Source organism: Jaculus jaculus, chromosome 2 (genome assembly GCF_020740685.1).
Source record: "Jaculus jaculus isolate mJacJac1 chromosome 2, mJacJac1.mat.Y.cur, whole genome shotgun sequence".
In the NCBI taxonomy this organism is placed as follows: domain Eukaryota; kingdom Metazoa; phylum Chordata; class Mammalia; order Rodentia; family Dipodidae; genus Jaculus; species Jaculus jaculus.
Genome location: NC_059103.1, coordinates 121,163,895 through 121,174,377, shown reverse-complemented (window position 1 = coordinate 121,174,377; position 10,483 = coordinate 121,163,895). Strand labels below are relative to the sequence as shown.

Below are 10,483 nucleotides of genomic sequence, written 5' to 3'. Positions count from 1 at the left end.
CTTAGTAACTAAGGCAGTTGCCTGCAAAGCCAAAGGACCCAGGTTCAAATTCCCAGGACCCATGTAAGCCAGATGCACAAGGTGGTGCATGCATATGGAGTTCATTTGCAGAGGCTGGAGGCCCTGATGCACCCAATCCTTTGTGTCTATCACTTTCTCTATCCCTTTCTCTCTCTCTGAAATAAATAAATAAAAATAATTTAAAAAAAAAAATATGTCATTCCGGGCATGGTGGTGCACGCCTTTAATCCCAGCACTTAGGAGGCAGAGGTAGGAGGATTGAGTTTGTCAATGTCCTGTTTACAGTATCCTGTGAGCTCCTTAAGATCGTTCAAGATAAAATATAAAATGCTTAATGCAGAATATAGCCTACATGATGGGATTCCTGATTTCATCATGTGTTATAATGCTCCCTCATAAAATCTCCATTACAGTCACTATCTCTGGAGGTGTTAGATTATGTTGTGCAAAGCTCTTCCTACTGACCAGAGTTATCATTAAATGTGGTGCTTCCAGAATTAAAAATATGGATGGGGGCTGGGGCTGGAGAGATGGCTTAGCAGTTAAGTGCTTGCCTGTGAAGCCTAAGGACCCCAGTTTGAGGCTTGATTTCCCAGGATCCATGTTAGCCAGATGCACAAGGGGGCGCACGCATCTGGAGCTCATTTGCAGTGGCTGGAGGCCCTGGCGCACCCATTCTCTCTCTCTCTCTCTTCCTCTCTCTCTCCCTCTCTCTCTCTCTCTCTCATCTATCTATCTATCTGCCTCTTTCTCTGTCTGTTGCTCTCAAATAAATAAATAAAAATAAAAATATGGATGGTTAAAAAAATGAGCTCATTCTTGTGGAGTTACATGTTTTAAAAACAGTTTCTCACCCCATCTTTCTCATGTTGACCTCCTCCTTCCACCTCCCAGAAACAAAACAAAAAAATCACATTTTATTATGCTTTTCTTATTTAGCTCCATTTTATTAACCTTTCCCATGATTATAAAAAATATCCCATGGTAATACCCTCCCTCCCCCCCCCACTTTCCCCTTTGAAATTCCATTCTCCATCATATCCCCTCCCCATCTCAATCATTCTACTTACATATATACAATACCAACCTATTAAGTACCCTCCTCCCTTCCTTTCTCTTCCCTTTATATCTCCTTTTTAACTTACTGGCCTCTGCTATTGAGCTTTTTCCTTCTCACACAGAAGCCCAATCATCTGCTAGCTCCATATTTTTTTGTTTGTTTGTTTTTGTTTTTCAAGGCAAGGTCTCACTCTAGTCCAGGCTGACCTGGAATTAACTGTGTAGTCTCAGGATGGCCTCTAACTCATGGTGACCTTCTATCTCTGCCTCCCGAGTACTGGGTTTAAAGGCGTGCACTACTATGCCCAGCTTAGCTCCATATTTTTAATAGCATACCTAAACAGCTTTGACTTTGGAGAGGTTTCTTTTTTTTTTTTTTTTTTTTTGTTTTGTTTTGTTTTGTTTTTTGGTTTTTTGAGGTAGAGTTTCATCCTAGCTCAGGCTGACCTGGAATTCACTATGTAGTCTCAGGGTGGCCTTGAACCCATGGTGATCCTCCTACCTCTGCCTCCCAAGTGCTGGGATTAAAGGCACATGCCACCATGCCTGGCTTTGACTTTGGAGAGTTTTGGAAATATTTATTGACTTCCAACCATGTAGGATATAGATTAAGCTTTCTTATTACACTTGTCCACACACAACACACACACACACACACACACACACACACACACACACACACACACCAGTATCCTAGCCCTCCTAATTGGTATGACCTTTGGTTCCCTCAATATTTTATCAGATTGAAAATATTGTTAACTGAAAGTCAAAATAATTACTTTAACTATGACACCTGTCCTATCCTATTGTGCCTTTAAAGATTCACTTCCTTTAACTATTAGAACTATGCTATTATAAAAACACATATGCAAATACATCTTCAAGACCCTGCTTTTAATTCTTTTCATATACAGTGTCTCACTTTGGGCTCTGGGGCAATATGCTCAGGGCCAGATTTCTAATAGTTTGAGGTAATTTGCCTTTATTTATCATGTTCTTCAAACACCTCCAGTCTTATTCTATGTCACAAAGCAGCTCCAACATTTTCAGCACAGCAGCATCCACATTACATGTTACTGAATGAATATTATTTCAATCTTAGTAGATTAAGCATTATATCATAGTTTCTGTGGATCAGGAATCCTGTACAACGTAGCTGGGTCCTCTGATTAGGCTGTCATGAGCTCCATCTAGTCTAGGTGTCAGAAGGGGCCTCAATATTCCTCACATGGTTGTTGGAAGAATTCAGTCACTTGCAGCTGTCAGCCTCTGGAGGGGTCTCAGTTCTTCCTTGTCTGTTGGCTAAAAGACATACACAGTCTGTGCCATGTGGCTCTTATACTGGGGTGGTCCACAATATGGCAGCTTACTTTATCAGAGTGAAGAATGGAAGAGTCAAAGAATCCAAGGAAGACACAGATCACCATCGTTCATAATGGAAATGTCATCTTACCATCTTTGTCACAGGCCACTTACTATAAATAAGTCTCTTGGTCCAATTCCCACTGAAGCAGCTCTGGTTAGATAGGTATGAAGACAGTCAGAATCACTGGGTCTCATTTTAGAAGCTGCTCACTACTTTGTGTACTTACCCTTTTCAAGTTAATATTTTTCCAAGTGCATTAATGTGCTAGACGCCCTTTGAAGAATTTTGCATATATTAAGTCATTTAATTTTCATAGTAGCCCTATGACAAAAGTATTATTATCACCTCTACTTTACATATGAATATTCTTGGCATTTAAATTTAAGCAATTTTAACTTAAAATATTAGATACTTTGTTGAGGATGCACAGCAAGTACTCAGATTAAACTAGTATTTCAACCTCATGCAGTCTGACTTTTTAGTCTAAACTCTTTTCCACCATGATATACAGTTTCTTGTAACAGAACACTAAGAGGCAAAATATTTGTAGTTGGATCTGGACACCATGAAGTACCCATTAACTAAAACATTTCAAAGCAATTTTGTTCCTTCTGAACTTTTTGTAGTGATGTTGTAAAGGAGACAGAATAATAAATATATACTGATGAAATTCTCATAGACATTATTTTCCTAGGAAAAGTTATGACTAGAGCAATATGCCCTAAGTTACTTCACTGTTATGTTGCTTTAAAAATATTATATCATAAAGCCAGGCATACTGGCTCATGTTTTTAATCCCAGCACTCAGGAGGCAGAGGTAGGAAGATCACTGTGAGTTCAAGGCCACCCTGAGACTACATAGTGAATTCCAGGTCAGCCTGGGGCAAAGTGAAACCCTACCTCAAAAAATGAAAAAAAAAATACATATATATTATCATAAATGTTGATATTATCTCATGTAATTATTCTCAAAAATACAATTCACGTCGATTCTCCTGGAACATCAATGCAGTATTCATATTGCTTCATCTTGTGGGGCTGGGGAGATGGCTCATTGAGTAAAATGTTTTCTAGGTAAACACGAAGACTTGAGTTTGGATCTCTAGCACTCGGACATGTTGATGAACACCTGCAATGCCAGCACTGGATAGGCATAGACAGGAGGACTCCTGTAGTTTTGCTAGGTAGACAATCTATCCCAATCTGTAAACTGCCGGTTCAGTGAGAGACACTGTTTCAAAAAGTAAGAATGGTTAAGTAAGATTCCCATTCTCAACCACTGGCCTCTACATGCATGTGTGTGAGCTTGCACACACACACACACAAGGAAGGTATACCTACATACATAAATGTGTACTCATACCCAAAAGAACATGCATACAGTCATGAACATGCACACACACACACACATACACACTGAATAATGACTTTTATTTTTACCTTCTTGAGACCAGAAGGTCATGCAACCCTTCTGAGTACTTGAAACATCTGGATCGAATTTGTTAAAGTCAGCATTTTGCTATGTGGAATTAGAAATTCTGGAGGAAAAATGATGTTTTAAACACAATAGAGAATATCAGGCCATATGAAGACAGACACTCTTATCTCCGACTAACTTTAAAATGTCTTTCAAAGCAAAGGGCCAATTATAAAATCATGGGAACAAGCCAGGCTTGGTGGTGCACGCCTTTAATCCCAATTCGGAAGGCAAAGGTAGGAGGATTGCTGTGAGTCTGAGGCCACCCCGAGACTACATAGTGAATTCCAGATCAGCTTGGGCCATAGCAAGACCCTAGCTTGAAAAAAAAAATTATAGGAACATCATAATACCTCGAATCACTATTTACATGTAAGAATCCTTGAAGAATTTTTGCTAGACATAATGGGATTAAAATGCATATTAAACTATTGATTGTCTTTTTAAATGGTTATACATGTTACATTGAAGATTTAAGAAAATGAGTAATTAAACAACACTACAAGTGAAATCTTTTTAAGATCCTGACATATTTTGGCATAGATTTAAAGTTTATTCATTTTTTATTATTTAGTAGTATTTGTTCATTTTTATTTTTATTTATTTATTTATTTGAGAGTGACAGACAGAGAAAGAGGCAGATAGAGGGGGAGAGAGAGAGAGAGAGAGAGAGAGAGAGAGAGAGAGAGAGAGAGAGAGGGAGAGAGAGAGAGAATGGGCACACCAGGACCTCCAGCCACTGCAAACAAACTCCAGGCGCATGCACCCTTATATATCTAGCTAACATGGATCGTGGGGAATCGAGCCTCGAACCAGGGTCCTTAGGCTTCACAGGCAAGCGCTTAACTGCTAAGCCATCTCTCCAGCCCTATTTAGTAGTATTTAATTGGGTGTATAAAGCACAATTTGCTCACCTAGTCACCTGTGCATAGGCATTTGTTTTAATTTTTGGCTATTGGCAATAACACTCCTCCTTATGTGCACATGTTCCACTAAGAATACTAGACTCATCAAGGCAGAGGAGATATAGCCAAGCATAATGTGTGGGACTAGTTTAGATCCTACTTCAAATAGATAAAGACATTTTGAAGGAAAAATTGTCTATGGTCTAAATACCAAGGAGTCATTCTTTTTATTGGGTGATAATGGTATTGGGATCATGTAAGATGTCCACACTCTTTAGAAATATAGTGAAATAAAGTACAATGATGTCATGTCCTGGATTTGTTCTAAAATATTTCAGTGAAGGAAAAGGAGTAATAGAAAAAAAATGACAAAATGTTTATAAATCCTACCTCTACATGTTGACTTTTTTGAGGGCAGGAAAGTGTTGATAACACTCTACTTCTATAAATATTTAAATTTTTCATAATCAGAAATTTAAGGACTAGAGATGTAGCTCAGTTGGTACAGTACTCACGCAGCATGCACAGGACCCTGGGTTTGATTCCCTGCCCTGCACAAACAAGCACGGTGGTATATGCATGTCGTGCCAGCACTAGGGGGCTGGAGGTAGGGGAGTCAAAAATTCAAAGTCACACTCAGCTTCATAACATATTGAAGACCAGTCTAGGTATAGCAGACTGCTTCAGGTTTGCTGAGATGAACTTCCAGACCAGGCACAGTTATGGAGGATTTATTGAAGCTTACAGATCTAGGGGAAGTTCCATAATGGCAGAAGAAGCTGGCCTGCCTTCACAGGACCAAGCAGAGAGAGAAAGGAAGCACCAGCACAGCACTCTTGGCATACCTTTAGATTGAAATCTGAAACCCACCCCCAAACCTTAAGATCCACCCAGTGAAACCACCTCCAGCCAGGTGGCTGCAGATGCAAACTACAAACTACAAATAAAACACTGAATATATTGGGGCCATCTATTCAAACTACCACACTAGGCTAGACATCCTGTCTCAAAAACAAAACAAGTAAATGAATAAATAAACTAAAATTAAATTGTAGAATTGTAGAGAACTGGAAAACAATTTGCCCATATGTGTGTAGTTTGCATGTTTATAGTGTATGCACATGTGTGTGCAGATGTGTTTGCCCTGTGCACATGCTAGTGGAAGCCAGTCCACCTCTATTGCTTATCCACATGTTGCCTTAAGTCAAAGTTGCTCACTGAACTCAGAATGCTGGCTGTTTTGTTCCAGTTCAGTTGGCTGATCAGCAGTCCCAGCAATTCTCCAGTCTCGGTTCACCACAGCACTGGGGTTACAGGCATACATGGTCACACCCAGCTGTCGATGTGGGCGCTGAATTCTTGAATATTTGGGTTCTTGAAGTAGGGTCTTACTCTAGCTCAGGTTGACTTGGAATTCACTATATAGTCTCGGGCTCGTCTCAAACTCACAGTGACCCTCCTACCTCTGCCTCCCTAGTGTTGGGATTAAAGGCATGTACCTCCATGCCTGGCTCTCAAAGTGTATTTTTTATACCTTTGTCAACAGTCAGTTGTTGTTGCAGTTATCCTGTCATTGTTGGAAGGAAGTACCTGACCAAAAGCAGCTGAATGGGAGGAAAGGGTTTATTTGGGCCTACAGACTAGAGGGGAAACTCCATGATGGTGGTGGAAAATAAAGGCCCGAGCAGAGGGTGGACATCACCTCCTGGCCAACATCAGGAAGACAACAGCAGCAGGAGACTGTGCCAAACACTGGCAAGGGGAAATTGGTTATAACACCCATAAGCCCACCCCCAACAATACACTGCTTCCAGAAGGCTTTAATTCCCAAATTACCACCAGCTGGGGACCTACATTATGTGGAACATCTGAATCAAACCACCACAGTTATAAACACATAAGTTTATTTCTTGGAATCCTATTTATACCCTAGGTCTCTATGTCTGTTTTTATGCTAATTATGATGCTTTTTAATTACTATGGCTCTGTGGAATAAGTTGAAACCAGGTAGTGAGTCTCCAACTTTGTTTTTCCTCCACATTGATTTTGCTCTCTGAGATCTTCTGTGTTTTCATATGGCTTTAGCATTTCTTTTTCCAGTTCTATGAAAAACATCACTGGTATTTTGATGGCGATTGCATTGAAATTATAGCTTGTTTTGTATAATATGATGTTTTAACAAGGTCAATACTTCCAATCTATAAGCATGGAAGATCTTTCTTTCTGTCGTATTCTTTTCAATTTATCTTATCAATATTTTATAGTGTCTACTCTAGTGGCTTTCATTTCCTTAACTGAGCTTATTTCTTGGTAATATTTCTGTATTACTATTATGAATGATATTGCTTTCAATATTTCTTCCTCAGCAACTTTCTCATTAGTTATATAGAAAAACTACTCATTTTTATATATCGATTTTGTAACCTTCTAGTTTTATTGATTTACTAATTAATTCTAAAATTTTTTTTTCTTCCATTTTTTTTTATTTATTTATTTGAGAGCGACAGACATAGAGAGAAAGACACATAGAGGGAAAGAGAGAGAATGGGTGCGCCAGGGCTTCCAGCCACTGCAAACGAACTCCAGACGCGTGCGCCCCCTTGTGCATCTGGCTAACGTGGGACCTGGGGAACCGAGCCTCGAACCGGGGTCCTTAGGCTTCACAGGCAAGCGCTTAACCGCTAAGCCATCTCTCCAGCCCTAATTCTAAAATTTTAGTGGAATCATATCACATGCAAAGAGAATCCTACCTTCCTATTTATATGCCTTTTATTTTTTTCCCTTGCCTAATTGCTTTGGCTCTAACTTCTAATTATGAACTCGAGACCTCTTAGCAGGTAAGAGTGCCTACTGAGTAAGCATGAGGACCTGAGTTCATTCCCCAATGCCCACAGAAAAAGCTGGGCATGGCCATGCATGCCTATAACCCTCCATCCTGAGGGAGGCAGAAACAGAGTTACTGAAGCTCTCTGGTTAGCCAATCTGAAAACAATAGCTCCAGACTAGTGAGAGATTTTGTCTCAAGAGAACAAAGCAAAGAAGTAATAGAGAAGGATACCCAACCTTCTACTTGGGCCTCCATACACATGCATATTGGGCATGCACATTTGTACACACATATATAGTATATCCCACATACACACAAAAATTTCCTAGTACTAATACTTCTAGCATTGCATAATAGCAGTGAAAATGAATGCCTTTGTCCGGTCCTGTTCCTGATCTTATAGGAGAGGCTTTCTCCTTTTTTTCACTCTATATGATGCTGGCTGTGGGCTTGCCATATGCACCTTGGTTATGCTGAGATATAATCCTTCTAGGACTAATTTATTTAGGGATTTCATTATGAAAGGACATTAAATTTTGTCAAATACTTTTTCTGAGGCCTTCGTCTCAGTGGCCGAGGAGATCGGGGGCCATTTTGTGAAGAGATGAAGTCACGATAGTTGTGTGCACATCTCTGGCCTACCCAGTCTCTCACGTAGGACTCCCAAGTAGGAGATGCAGGGTTGAATCTTGTCTCCTTCATTCTGTGAGATTTTTTTGTTTTTTATTTTCAGCTACATTTTTTCAGCTTTGTGAGGAACCTTAACTTCAAAGAAAATGGCTAACAATGTTACCAACAAGACAGATCCTCACTCTATGAATTCCCATGTATTCATTGGGAATCTCAACAATCTTGTGGTCAAGTCTGATGTGGAGGCAACTTCTCAAAGTATGGAAAAATTGTTGGCTGCTCTGTTCAAAAGGGCTTTGCCTTTGTCCAGTACATTGATGAGAGAAATGCCCGAGCTGCTGTAGCAGGAGAGGAGGGGAGGATGATTGCTGGCCAGGTTTTAGATACTAATCTGGCTACAGAGCCAAAAGCGAACCGAGGAAAAACAGGTATAAGACGATCTGCAGCGGAGATATATGGGTCAGTACCAGAACACCCTTCTCCGTCCCTTCTACTCAGCTCCTCCTTTGACTGGGATTATGACTTTCAGCGTGATTATTGTGACAGGATGTACAGTTATCCAGCACGTGTTCCTCCTCCTCCTATTGCTCGTGCTGTGGTGCCCTCTAAACGCCAGCAGGCATCTGAAACACTTCATGAAGGGGCAAAAGTGGCTTTAATTCTAAGAGTGGACAGCGAGGATCATCTTCTAAGTCTGGAAAGTTAAAAGGAGATGACCTTCGAGCCATTAAGAAGGAACTTACCTAGATAAGGAACTTACCTAGATAAAACAAAAAGTGGATTCTCTACTGGAAAGCTTGGAAAAAATAGAAAAGGAACAGAGTAAACAAGCAGACTTGCCCTTATCAACCCCAGTAGAGGTAAAGAATGAAAAGACCAAAGAGGAGCAGACTAGCACCTCCGTGAAGAAAGACGAGACTAATGCGAAGGTGGAGTCGAGGCGGGTGCAGAGGACTGCTGAGGAAGGGGATCTGCTGGATGATGATGATGAAGATCATGGGGGGAGGGGAAGACCAGCTGGAATTGATCAAAGATGATGAAACAGAGACTGAGAAAGAAGAGGATGACTCTTAAGCACCTAGCAGGTTTTAAAAATCTTGCCAATTGTTATTTTACCTAGGTGTTTGTCCAAGATCAAAATTACACCAGATTCACTCCCCTAGAATCTTCAGCACATTTTCACTGTTGTTCTCCCTTTCCTTGTCCTACCCACGTTCATTAATTCATGCTATACTGCCCAGTACCAAGTTCCACATTCACTTCCTTTGACACTCGAAGTAGTTGTGTTAAGTCTTACCCTGTAATTTTTGCTTTTGATACCTCTTTATGACTTAACAATAAAAAATGTATGGTTTTATCAACTGTCTCCAAAATAATCTCTTGTTATTCAGGGAATACAGTTCTTCCATTCACACATGGTTTCAATAGTTGCTTCCCTGACTGCAAAAGCATTCTCATTTACTTGTAGCATCAGAGCATCTTTGAGTTAGCGGTACATGTGTGACCTTCCCCATGTACTCTGGGGTTGAGTATTCAACACATATATGTATTTTTGTGAATGGGAGTTGGCATGTCAAAGGCATCCTTTAGAAAAATAGTACAATAGTCTTAATATTTGTTTTCTAAAGTTGATACTGTGGGTTATTTTGTGAACATCTTGGTGTTTGGGACCTTTTTTTTCTCAAAATAAACAGTCCTTATTAAACCAGGCATTTGGAGGGAAAAAATACTTTTTCTGCAATCTATTTAGATAATCATATACTTTTTATCCTTCATTCTGTTGATGTGAAGTATTACATTTGTTGTTTTGGATATGTTAAGCCATCCTTGCATCTTTGAGATGAAACCAAATTGATCATGGTGAGTGATCATTTGATGTGCTATTGAATGTCATTGAAAGTATTTTTCAACCCATTCAACCAGAGACTGGGGTCTGTGGTTATCGCTGCTGTCCTCTTCACTCCTGCCAAACCTCAACATTGCACTGACATCACTGACTCATGGGCCTGCACTGTCTTTACCCTTCCGGTGTACAGGACATAGTTTTTCCCTGGCTTCTCCGCCCTGGAGGCAGTAGGTCCTCTTCTACACTGAAGTGCCCTTATCTTCTAACTCCAGGACTCACCTACCTTTTGATTATACCTTCATTACTCCATCTCATTGATTTACCCTCTACTTCTGTGGTTCATTTAGGCTTG

At 40.1% G+C, this 10,483-nt stretch overlaps 1 pseudogene; it reads left to right on the top strand.

Moving 5' to 3' along the window:
• The first annotated feature begins 8,422 nt into the window (after positions 1-8,422).
• Positions 8,423-9,359, top strand: LOC101610113 (annotated as a pseudogene).
• Positions 9,360-10,483: the final 1,124 nt, after the last annotated feature.